The sequence below is a fragment of the Apodemus sylvaticus genome, chromosome 8, assembly GCF_947179515.1.
Source record: "Apodemus sylvaticus chromosome 8, mApoSyl1.1, whole genome shotgun sequence".
Classification (NCBI taxonomy): Eukaryota; Metazoa; Chordata; class Mammalia; order Rodentia; family Muridae; genus Apodemus; species Apodemus sylvaticus.
Genome location: NC_067479.1, coordinates 39,961,784 through 39,975,347, shown reverse-complemented (window position 1 = coordinate 39,975,347; position 13,564 = coordinate 39,961,784). Strand labels below are relative to the sequence as shown.

Here is a 13,564-nt window from a genome sequence, read left to right as displayed (position 1 = left end):
CTATATCTGGAATGAACTACAGTCTAGAATTGGAAGGCTCACCTATGATCCTAATCTGGAGGCTCAGAGATATAAGTTTCTGACCTGGATCTTGGCATGGAGATCTTGAATCATAGTGGCTATGAATTTCAGAAGATTAAGACAAGGAGATCACCAGAGTTCAAGATCATCTGGGATTAATGGGATGAAGGCACATACCTTTAATCTGGGCCACACCCTCTGCTGGAGACCCACATGCCTGTAATATGGGCCACACCCTCTGTTGGAGACAGACAGCCTTTAATCTGGGCTACACCCTCTGCTGGAGATATATAAGGACATTGGAAGAAGGAAGATTTACTCACTCTTCCTTGTCTGCTTAGATCCTTGGACTTTGATCCAAGCTGCTGTTGACCATTGTTGGGGAGTTGGACTAAAGACTGTAAGTCATCAACAAATTCCCTAACTATATAAAGACTATCCATACGTTCTGTGATTCTAGAGAACCCAAACTAATACAACTATTTAATTATGAAGAACTAATTGCTCTATTAGAAGTACTGAAGAAGCTGAAGAAGAGGGCTACGCCATAAGAAGAAGACAGCAGTCTCCACTAACCCAGACCCCTGGAGCTCCCAGGGACTGAGCCACAACCAGGCAGCAGCATACACGGGCTAGTCGGAGGCATCCAGCACATATGTAACAGTAAACTGCCTGGTCTGGCCTCAGTGGGAGAAGAAGTGCCTAAGCCTGGAGAACTTCAGGACCCAGGGAAGCCTGGGGGTTGAGGGAACTAGGGAGAAGAACCTTCAGAGAAACAAGGGGGAGGATGAGGAACTGTAGGAGGGGGACAGGCAGGTGGGGTATTGGCTGTAATGTAAAATAAATAAAATAATTTAATAAAAGAAGAAGAATTATATCCAAAGGAAATACATAGGACATTAATTGGGCATTAAAACAATGAAATCTTGATATTTGGAACCACATAGGTAGATCTGAAAATCCTTATAGTAAGTGACATGGGCCAGGCACCGAACAGTAAGCACTGTGGCCTCTCCCTTGTGAGTAGATTCTAGAAAGGCTGATTACACTCAACATGAGACACTAGCAGTTGTTACAGGAGTACAGTAGGGGGAGGCATGGATGGGTATTCAGGCATGCTGAATAGGTATTGACAGAGAAGACCAGAGCTTCTGGTGAGTCAAAGGGGAGTGTGGGGCTAACAGCTTTGTGCATCTCTAAAGTCAGAAGAAAGAGTTTTAAATATAGTTACCCAGAAAAATGATAAATATTTAAGAGGACAGATGTTAACCTAAATATCACACTGCAGATAGGTATTAAAACACTATACAACACACCCCATTACATGTATATAATTTTCCTATATTCTTTTTACAACTTAAACTATGTAAATCTTTAAACTCATCTTCTACATTTTACACTTTGTGGACACAGAATCACCACTTATGATCTTTGACAATTTCTGGCATCACAAAAAGTCAAATATATTTCTAAACTGCACAAAGTAAATGCACTTTGCATTTACAGAGGCCATCTCGAGTCAAACTATTGACCTCAGGTCTTCTCTGCCCAGTGAAAGCCATGAAATACCTAATACACCAATGCCATGAACAGGAAAGACACTCCGCATCAAAGACTGAAAACCATTATTATGGCTGAGATGAAGAAAGCAGCTAACTAGACGCCACTTCGTGCTTTCAAACAAAGATGCCACTTCAAAAGGGAAGAGTACACGTTGCACTATCAGCTACAGACAGATTACCCATGGGCATTTCAAATCTGGCTTTCATGTTTCATGAAAATAACCTACAGCATCCGCTTAGCTGGTTCCCATGTTGACATCTTATACTGTATTTACTCTTATTTCACATGCAGTGCAGAAGCTTGAAATCAAACACGTAAAGAATAACTTGTGAGCCTTCCTTGACTGGTATTGAGATGCGCAGTCACCCTGCTCATCGTGACCTCTTGTGTTAGTACTTCCCAAGGGGCTTTCAATATTTTATTGAAAGTGAGTTTTCAACTATCTACATATTCAAAAGCATATCCGCAGTTCTGGAGAGATGGCTCAGCTGTTAAGAGCACGGACTGCTCTTCCAGAGATCCTAAGTTCAATTTCTAGCAACAATATGTTGGCTCACAACCATCTGTAATGGGATCCAATGCTACCTTCTGTTGTGTTTGAAGACAGCTACAGAATCGAAAACTAATATGAATGATTTGAAATTATCCATACTGTTATACAATCACTGGTGAATAAAGTTATGATTCACAAAATTACCTTTATCAAAATATAGAGTAACTTAAAAATATGCAAATGTAACCAAAAAAAGTTGGTTGCACTTAATATGCTAATGTGATGCAGAATAAAACTGAGGAAGCAGACAAACTCTTGCAAAGCAGAAAGTTCTCTGTTCTGAGTAATTAATAACATAACATAACTATGTGTTATGTGAAGTTTATTAATCCAAACTAAACAATTATAAGTAGAAAAACAGGACCCACAGTTCTTAAATCAACTATTTCTAAATATCCTAGATAGAGCCTCTCTAGACTACACAGTCATTAAATTTCTCAAGCATTCATCCATACTACATATAAATTAAATGTCGATGAAACAAAACTTATTAAGGTACCAGGAGAATAAGCGAATCTCAAATCACAACCATAGAATCTTTCCATTATGGGAATTTCTCAGCAACAACAAGATCAAGGTGAGCCCACAGTCAGTTAACAGAGTAAGTTGGAATGCAATAACGTGTTAGTCTTACTTCTAAAAAAGGAAAACGTTGAGATAGTACTAGTCACAGTTTTCTGAGAAAACACCAAATTGATTTCCAGAGAGGTTGTACAAGTTTGCACTTCCACCAGCAATGGAGGAGTGTTCTTGCTCCACACCCTCACCAGCATGTGCAATCACTTAAGTTTTTGATCTTAACCATTCTGACTGGTATAGATGGAATCTTAGAGTTGTTTTGATTTGCATTTCACTGATGCAAAAGAACTTTGAACATTTAAGTGTTTCTTAGACATTCCAGATTCCTCTGCTATGAATTCTGTTTAGCTCTGTATGCCATTTTTAATTGTGTTACTTGGTTTGTTGGTATCTAACTTCTTGAGTTCTTTCTAAATTTTGGATATTAGCCCTCTGTCAAATGTAGGGTCGGTGAAGATCTTTCTCCAATCTGGAAGTTTCCATTTTTGTCCTATTGACAGGGTCCTTTACCTCACAAAAGCTTTTCAGTTTCATGAGGTCCCATTTGTCAATTGTTGATCTTAGAGCCTGAGCCATTGGTGTTCTACTCAGGACATTCTCTTCTGTACCAATGAGTTCAAGCTATTTCTCTCAACTAGAAAATATGATCCTGAGTGAGGTAACCCAGCCCAAGAGGATATGCATGGTATATACTCACTTATTTTTGTCCTGCTTAAATCCTATATAAAGTTTATGGGTGTGGGGGTGTGTGTGTGTGTGTGTGTGTGTGTGTGTGTGTGTGTGTGTGTGTGAGAGAGAGAGAGAGAGAGAGAGAGAGAGAGAGAGAGTGAGTTGTGTACCTTTTTGGTTTTATTTTGTTTTTATTACCTTTAATCTTTTTTTACAGTCCAGACATTATCCCCCTCCTGTTCTGTTGACATTTCCTCATCCATCCCTTCCGATCTCACTCCCAATCCCTGTCTCCAATAGAATGTCCTCAACACCCTGACGCCCTGACGCCACACCAAGTCTCCCCACTCCTTGAGGCCCCAAGTCTCTCAAGGGTTGGGTGCATTTTCTCTAACTGAGGCCACACCTGGGTTTTTTGTTTTTCTATATGAAACTTCCTATGATAGCCCTTTATTTCAATCCCAGTAGGGGAAAGGGAGACACAGGCCTACATGACAATTTCCAGGCCAGCCAGGTTATGCAGTGAGACTCTTATTTCATAAAAAGCGTTTCCTTTGTAACACTAATAATGTTTGTTCTAATGGGTAGTTTTGCTTAGCATGCTCAGGACCACATTATACCCGAATTCTAACTAGTTCCATCAGTCATTATTTAGGGGCACAAATAACCACAGCTTGTGTACTGGGAGATTAAAATGTGGGACTGAGAGTGCCACAGTTGTGTAGTCTTAACAGGGGCTTGAAATTAACAGATTTCTACAAAAACAGAGAGTTTCTCATCATTCAGGAAAAAAGTAACTGAAAAAACATTACCAACTGATCTATAAGTGATCAATCTTCAGGAAACACAAGGAGTAGGCCTTGCTCTAGCTGGGCAGTAAAGTACCATCAGACTAAATATACTGCCACTGAGGATGGATGAACCACATAGAAACCTTGCTTGTTCATGAATGGAAATTACAGAGATCATTATGACATCTGTAGTGTGAGAAAAATGTTTTAAAGTAGAAAATGATGCATGTGGTAGACACTAATCTAGCCTGCCTCTTAAAATTCTATAACAGAAGATATTCAAATTCTCAAGCCCTTAAGGAAAGCTAAGCAATAACCATGGAAAAGTTGCAAGTAGAGGCCTCAGCGTGGAAGAAAAGAAGGGGTAGTGAACCTTAGCATAGAGAAAGAAGGAGAGGAAATGGCATGCTAGTTCTCTAGAATTATAGTCCAAGCCACCTTTAAATATACAAAAGCACTTCAGGTTGCAAAATCAGTTATTGCTTCCAGGGACACGGGATGAAATCAAAAGCAAATGAAATGGTTTCTTCAAACACACCAGAAGGCGGCACTGGATGCCATTAGAGATGGTCGTGAGCCAACCTGCGTTTGCTGAGAACTGAACTCAGGGCCTGGAAGATCAGTCAGTGTTAACTGCTGAGCCAAGAGCCACCACCCAGGCAGCATGCACGAGCTGGTCCGAGGCCCCCAACACATACACAGCAGGGGACTGCATGCTCTGGTCTCAGTGGGAGAAGACACGCCTAGCCCTCAAGAGACTTGAAGCCAAGGTAGTGAGGAGGCCTGATGGGGATGGGGGTGGGGGTGGGGGTGGGGGGTGCATCCTCTTGGAGGGGGGGTCGATGAGGAACTATGGGAGGGAGTATCAGGATGGGGGCAACACCTGGACTATAAAAAAATAAAAGTAAGAAAGAAAGCAAATATTCTTGGTCACCTCAATAAACTCAATGAAAAGTGAGGACAACAGACAAATTTCAGACTGGTCACACAGAAATTCACAAATATCCTCCCAGCACCAGCATGTTTTGCTTAAGGTCACTGCTGCCTCTCTTCCTTATGTGTGTCCTTAGGAAAGAAAAATGTATTCTGAATACTTTAACAGAACTCTACTAGTACTACCAGACCATAAAGATAATGTCCAATGCAAACTTTTTAAAGCTAGGAACCATTTCACATTTTGGCCCATCTCGGCTATAAACTAAAAATACAATGAATGGTTGGGAGTGAAATGAAGGTGCTTTGCTTGCTGTTCATTTAGAATACTCAACTTCAGGTCCCAGAAGCCACAGCAGGCTGCTCACAACTGTCTTCAACTCCAGTTATAAGGGAATAAAGGTATCTAGCCTCCCTGGACATCTGCACCCACAGGTACATACCTTTTTTTTTTTTTAATTAAGAAAAACAAAAAATAAAAGTTGAAAAACAAAAAGTAAAAGTTGAAAAACAAAAAGTAAAAGTTGAAAAATAAAATTTAAAAGGAACCTATAAAATGAAACAAAACCACAGCTGATAGTTTTCTGTAACAGAAGGGTTGTGTAGTAAGAAGCTAAGGTCATGTATGATGGTGATGCAGCCTCCTCTTGCTGGGGCCCAGACCTGTACCTTTCCTTCCCATATGGAGAAGGCAGCACAAGGAGATAGTGTTTTTGCAGCAGTGCCGAGCAGGGCCCAGCCTCCATGCTCCCAACATCAATTCAGCTTTCAGATCGAGTAAGTATCCACACCAAACCAAGAATGATGGATCTGGAACCACTGTCCTAATTCACAGTTTAGGACTTGCCTGACTGTCACTCCAAGGGTGATGTTTCCTTAATATTGAGCTTCAAGTGTTCATTACCAAAGGCAGCAGCGTTTTTTAGGGGCTCACTATAAGCATAATTCTGCATTAAGTATGAGAAATACAAAAATGAATAAAATATGTTCTTTGCCATTGAAGGCATCACAGATTAGTGACTGAAACAAATATTTCCATAAGGTAGTAATGGAAAAACTTCATGGTAACTGATGTCTGACCTGTGTGTTGAAGGTTAAGTCACAGAACAGGAGGTTTTAACACAGACAAAAATACACAGAGGCATTATCTGTAATAGGGGTCCCAGTAGTGAGTACCACAGAGAGCTCTATCAGAAGTGACACAGATGGGCACTGAGCACTTGACTGGGCAAATATATACACCATGGATAACAAGCCACCAAACAATTAGGCAGAGTGTTATGTTTTAGGGCCTCAGAGGATAGAGCATGTTTCAGACAGAGGCTGGGTCCAGGCACCCTCAGTCAGAAGCATTTGGCACGGTACAGCCCAATGGAGTCTGCCGCAGTTTCAGGTTCATCTACAGAGAGGAAAGCTTTGCCAAGGTCTCAGAGAGAAGAGTGGGGGTGGGATGGAGTAGGCATTTAGTACCAGGAAATGGGTCCCAGGACTGCAAATAGCATCTGACTAGCCTAAAAGGAACAGTGGGTTTTTTTTTTCTTTGGTGGGGGGGTTGTTGTTTCTGCTGTTTAGGTGTTTTCCCCCATGACTAAAGCAGGTTCTAAAACTCCACGGACATTACTGACTGAGGAGCATTTGGGCCAAAGGGTCTAGCTAGCATATAAGTGTGGTCAATCATCTTGCCTGCTCTCCTTCTCTTCCTAAAACCTGCCATCTAAAGGGTCTCTTTCAAGAGATGGAGGAGGAGGAAGACTGGTTTTCTGACCGGCAGTACCTTCATCCTCCCTGTCTACCTAAAAATACCTGTGTCCTAACAACGGAAAGTAGGAATATCCCATAACATGCAGGCAAAGGGATTAAGGGGAATACATAACCAGATAATTTTTAAATAAAGAGATGCTAGCCTAATCATATGACACTTAGAAAGTACGATTCAGTAGAATTAGAAGATCAAAGAGAAACATTTAAAACATGAAAAGGAATCAATCCACCATAAGTGTGGGGTCTCTTGAATTTATTCACTGTTTCATAGCTTTCAGTATAAACAACTAAATGTTATTCATTAGAATTACAATGTTTAAGAAACTATAAATGATCTTTTATTTTTCCCAAGTTAACAGCTAACACATAAAAATAAACTTGATTTTTATATGTGTCCCTTGGATCCTTCATCCCTGCCAAACTTACTGAAAAAGTCTAAGAATACTTGCTAATTTTGAAATTCTCTTTTTAACAATCTTGCCTTCAGCAAACAGAGACTCATCTTTTCGATTTGCAATCAGCATGCGTTTCCCTTGCTGCTCTTGCCTCTGTGCCCTGGATACAACCTCCAGCGAGTGCAGTGGTAAGAAATGCAAGTAGGCCCCTTGGATGCTCAGTCTTCCAGGGGAAAGATTTAGCTGTCATCATTAAATACGTTAACGTGTGAGGTGTTTCCTGAATTTTTTATTTTGTAATACTATTTTATATGGATGGATTATCTTGCCTACATGCATGTCAGTGCGTATTATGTATGCCTGGAGCCCATGGAGCATAAAGAGGACACCAAATCCCCTGTAACTGGAATTTCAAATGGTTGACAGCCAGTATGTGAGCGCTCAAAATCAGATGCAGGACCTCTGGGAGAGCAGCCAGTGCTGTTACCCACTGAGCCACCTCTCCAGCCCCGCGTCAGCAGGACTTTATTTACTACCAATCGGGAAAAAGTTAATGAGTGTAGTATTTTCCTAGAGCTGTGGACAACGCCAGAAATGTGGGCAGCTTAAGAAAACACTTGTACTCACTTATGCCATGTCCAATCTACTAAGTGTCGTTAAGCTCACTAAAAGGTGCCTCGGGCTGGAGAGATGGCTCAACACTTAGAGCACTGAATGCTCTTCCAGAGGGCCTGAGTTCAATTCCCAACAACCACACAGTGGCTCACAACAATGTATAATGGGATCTGATGCCCTCTTCTGGTGTATCTGAAAACAGCTGCCTTGTACTCATAAATAAAATAAGTGTTTTAGAAAGAAGTTACTTCTTGAAGCAACATTGTCAATGTCTCATTTTAGACCTAAGTGTTTTTGATGTAATCATTTACAAAGCCCTTTATTTGGGCTGTGCCACACCAATTTCGTGTCCCAGAGGGAATAACACAAGAAACCATGTGTAAAAATGTGTCATACTCATAGGAATAACTGATTAACAATCCACTTTAACAATTATATAAGGATGGACCAGGTAGAGTGTTTACCTCGCATGTATTAAGCTCCACAAAATCTAACTGTGTCAAGTGAAGGAGAGAAGGCAGAAGGCCAGCTACGGCAGGCTCCTCTGTGGTTTCTGTCCATAATCGGAAACTCCAAGTGCCTGGCCCACCTGCCTCAGTGGGAGTGGTTGTCGCTGGAGGCACCAGTGTGGTAATGTTACTCTATACTTTATAATCCATTTAGAGGCCTCAGCTAAGGGGACAGACACACTGCTTTTCCAGGGACTGAGTGGGACCTCCAGCTGGCTGTCATAACAGAGCTCCCTGGTGGTCTCAGCCTGGTGGTTGTAAGTCCCCTCTGGTGACATTACCTTCCTGCTGTTACTTTTTCTTTTACTTGAAAGCTTCCCTGGAGGGGACTCTACCAAAAGTGCACCTGAATAGATAAAAAGGACTATACAATCGAATTTTATTGACACTCATCATTCAATTAGATGATGTTTCGCTGTCTCTCAGTTGCAATTTATTATTATTTTAGCTTGCTGTACACTCATCTAAAACTCATCCATCCAAAACCAAAATTATGTCTATCATAAACCATTCTCCACACTGTACAAAAAGCATGTCCTTCCAGAGGATAGAAGGGCAAGAGTAGGAGTCACCCAAAGAATGGCATCTTGTGGATACTGTTTCTTTTTTTTTTTTTTTTTTTTTTTTTTTTTGTCTTTTTTTTTTATTTGATATAATTTCTTTACATTTCAAATGATTTCCCCTTTTCTAGCCCCCCCCCCCACTCCCTGAAAGTCCCGTAAGCCCCCTTCTCTTCCCCTGTCCTCCCTCCCACCCCTTCCCAGTTCCCCGTTCTGGTTTTGCCAAATACTGTTTCACTGAGTCTTTCCAGAACCAGGGACCACTCCTGCTTTCTTCTTGTATCTCATTTGATGTGTGGATTATGTTTTGGGTATTCCAGTTTTCTAGGTTAATAACCACTTATTAGTGAGTGCATACCATGATTCACCTTTTGAGTCAGGGTTACCTCACTTAGTATGATGTTCTCTAGCTCCATCCATTTGCCTAAGAATTTCATGAATTCATTGTTTCTAATGGCTGAATAGTACTCCATTGTGTAGATATACCACATTTTTTGTATCCACTCTTCTGTTGAGGGATACCTGGGTTCTTTCCAGCATCTGGCAATTATAAATAGGGCTGCTATGAACATAGTAGAGCATGTATCCTTATTACATGGTGGGGAATCCTCTGGGTATATGCCCAGGAGTGGTATAGCAGGATCTTCTGGAAGTGAGGTGCCCAGTTTTCGGAGGAACCGCCAGACTGCTTTCCAGAGTGGTTGTACCAATTTGCAACCCCACCAGCAGTGGAGGAGTGTTCCTCTTTCTCCGCACCCTCTCCAACACCTGCTGTCTCCTGAATTTTTAATCTTAGCCATTCTGACTGGTGTAAGATGAAATCTTAGGGTTGTTTTGATTTGCATTTCCCTAATGACTAATGAAGTGGAGCATTTTTTAAGATGCTTCTCCGCCATCCGAAGTTCTTCAGGTGAGAATTCTTTGTTTAACTCTGTACCCCATTTTTTAATAGGGTTGTTCGGTTTTCTGGAGTCTAACTTCTTGAGTTCTTTATATATATTGGATATTAGCCCTCTATCTGATGTAGGATTGGTGAAGATCTTTTCCCAATTTGTTGGTTGCCGATCTGTCCTCTTGATGGTGTCCTTTGCCTTACAGAAACTCTGTAACCTTATGAGGTCCCATTTGTCAATTCTTGCTCTTAGAGCATACGCTATTGGTGTTCTGTTCAGAAACTTTCTCCCTGTACCGATGTCCTCAAGGGTCTTCCCCAGTTTCTTTTCTATTAGCTTCAGAGTGTCTGGCTTTATGTGGAGGTCCTTGATCCATTTGGATTTGAGCTTAGTACAAGGAGACAAGGATGGATCAATTCGCATTCTTCTGCATGCTGACCTCCAGTTGAACCAGCACCATTTGTTGAAAAGGCTATCTTTTTTCCATTGGATGTTTTCAGCCTCTTTGTCGAGGATCAAGTGGCCATAGGTGTGTGGGTTCATTTCTGGATCTTCAATCCTGTTCCATTGATCCTCCTGCCTGTCACTGTACCAATACCATGCAGTTTTTAACACTATTGCTCTGTAGTATTGCTTGAGGTCAGGGATACTGATTCCCCCAGATTTTCTTTTGTTGCTGAGAATAGTTTTAGCTATCCTGGGTTTTTTGTTGTTCCAGATGAATTTGATAATTGCTCTTTCTAACTCTGTGAAGAATTGAGTTGGGATTTTGATGGGTATTGCATTGAATCTGTATAGTGCTTTAGGCAAAATGGCCATTTTAACTATATTGATTCTACCGATCCATGAGCATGGGAGGTTTTCCCATTTTTTGAGGTCTTCTTCCATTTCCTTCTTCAGAGTCTTGAAGTTCTTGCCATACAGATCTTTCGCATGTTTGGTAAGAGTCACCCCAAGATACTTTATACTGTTTGTGGCTATTGTGAAGGGGGTCATTTCCCTAATTTCTTTCTCAGCCTGTTTATCCTTTGAGTATAGGAAGGCCACTGATTTGCTTGAGTTGATTTTGTAACCTGCCACTTTGCTGAAGTTGTTTATCAGCTGTAGGAGCTCTCTAGTGGAGTTCTTTGGGTCACTTAGGTAGACGATCATGTCGTCTGCAAATAATGATAGTTTGACTTCCTCCTTTCCAATTTGTATCCCTTTGACCTCCTTATGTTGTCGAATTGCCCGAGCTAGTACCTCAAGTACAATATTGAAAAGATAAGGAGAAAGGGGGCAGCCTTGTCTGGTCCCTGATTTCAGTGGGATTGCTTCAAGTTTCTCTCCGTTTAGTTTGATGCTGGCTACCGGTTTGCTGTATATTGCTTTTACTATGTTTAGGTATGGGCCTTGAATTCCTGTTCTCTCCAAGACTTTAAGCATGAAAGGATGCTGAATTTTGTCAAATGCTTTTTCAGCAGTGGATACTGTTTCTTAATTCCCACAAGTTAGCACCCCTGCGAATGCTGTTCCCTGCACTCCACACCAGGGCTCTGTCTCTGCTCTAGTGAGAAGAGTCAAAGTCAAGTTCTTAGATTGCTTTCCCAATATTGTGATAAAACATTCTGACCAAGGCAACCTGGAAAAGGAAAGGGGTTATAGGGTTTAGGCTTTTTGATCACAGTCCTTCATTACAGAGAACCAGGCCTCAAGAACTCAAGCAGAAACATGGAGGCCGAAACTGGAGCATCATAAAGGAATGGAGTTAACGGGCTTGCTCCCATGGCTTGCCAAGTTTGCCGTTTTTACAACCCAAGTCCTGCGCAGGTGTAGCCGTAGCAGAGTGGGTCCTTCCCACATCAAACATTAATCAAGAAAATGTGCTCAATGCTTGCCATAGGCCAATCTGACGGACACAGTTCCTCCACTAACAGTTCTTCTGCCCTGCCGACTCTAGCTTGTGTGTAGATGACAAGCTCCACCGTACTTCCACACTAATTATATCAATTTTTCTAAACCAGCGAGATGTGACTATGTCAACACATATTAAACTTGTCACTATACCCCCCTGTCCAACTTTTTCTCAGACTTTTTAATCTGTTTTTCTAAGCAAGTGTTATTTTGGCTAGTGATTGCTCTGGAATAATCCATTTGATTAGATAACTTTTCTTCTTTAGCTTGAGATACAGTTCATTAACAACCTTTTTATATTATCTGAGATGGACTATTGAGAGACTGTTCAGTATACTTCACATTTTCAGTGTTGCATGGTCTTCACCTGGTTTAACTATCTGGTTATCAACTTAATGAAATAAACTAAAATATTTCTTAATGCTCTACATATTTGAAGAGTCTTTCAGATTTGGTAATAATTCTTCATTAAATGTGTGATAGATTCTCAAAGAGAAATCATCTGTACCTGAACATTGCTGGGGAGACATTTTAATTAGGAACTCAGTACTTACAGAACTATCTACATTTTCCGCTTTGAACATTCTATTGTATGCTAAGTAACTGTCTAATACTTTTCAAAACATTAATTTCATCCTATTTCTTCAACTTGTGTACTTAAAGCTGTTTACAATTGTAGTAATCTATTTTGTGTTACTCTATCAAAACGCATGATGCTTGGGGACCTCATAAAGAGATGGCTTATTTAGTTCCTAGGACACAGAAAGGCCTGGTGATCTTTCTCTGTTAAAACCCACATTAGATGGCATCACATGGGACACACCTGAGAGGAAAACAACACACGAAGATAGAATATCATATATACATATATATATGTATGTATGTATGTATGTATGTATATTATTCCAGCTTGTAAACTAATCATCCAACAACCCACTCTTGGTTTCAACGACTGCCTCTACTGGCTCTGTCTTCTTTAATTCATATTTTCATCTTGATTCTTTTCATTCTTTACATACTTTAGCAGTTTTGTTCTAGGCTTGGTTTCCCCTTTCTTCCCTTCTGCTGCCCACGGGAAATCATAAGGAAGCCTTGAGGTTTGCTTGAGCTTTTCCTCTTTCCCAGTCTGTCTGGTGCTATACACTGCCCTCTGAGTACATGTTTAGCTGTATCACACATTTTGATTTGTCAAATGTGTAATAAAGTAAAATGTACTTTCTATTTCCCTAGAAACTAGTCTATGAATACAGACAGTACTATGAACCATAAACTGTTCATGTATGCTGTTTTACAAGAGCATAATAATCCTTTTCCAGTGTGTATTGCTGAGTTCCAGGTCCTTTGTAGTATTTTTGGACTGATTAGACCTACTTCATGGCATGGGATATGGCTTATCTTGATCTATGCTTCATAGCCATATTAGAAGAACTGGTTCTATTATTCTTTGACAGCACTTAAATATGTTTTACAGTCTATCACCTAAAGGTGTTGAGTTCTGCCTATATGTCAGTGTTCAGAACATCCAATAGAAACATAGTACAGCATCAGACTCTGCTGTATGGTACTAGCTAACTTGCCCAGCATAGTTTGCGTAGACCTCTCATGACCCAGGATGTTTGGAAGCACATACAATGTGTGGGGTGCTTTTACTCTGCAGACATCCTAGGCATGAATCCTGGCTTCTTGCTTGAACCAGACAGTACTCATGTGGTCCTGAGTGTAGACTTAACCAAAGGCACACTCCTGTCACTTTTCCGAGTCGGTAAAAACTATAGTGATGGAGCAGCTGACCAAGAGTCAGCACTGTATCACCATCCTCTCTCGTGACC

The 13,564-nt window shown here is 40.8% G+C and overlaps 1 protein-coding gene across 2 annotated transcripts in view; it reads right to left on the bottom strand.

The window, feature by feature from the left end:
• The window catches only part of Diaph3 (diaphanous related formin 3), a 495,795-nt gene that overhangs the window by 341,296 nt on the left and 140,935 nt on the right, over nt 1-13,564 (bottom strand). The gene's annotated exons all lie outside the window — the stretch shown is intronic.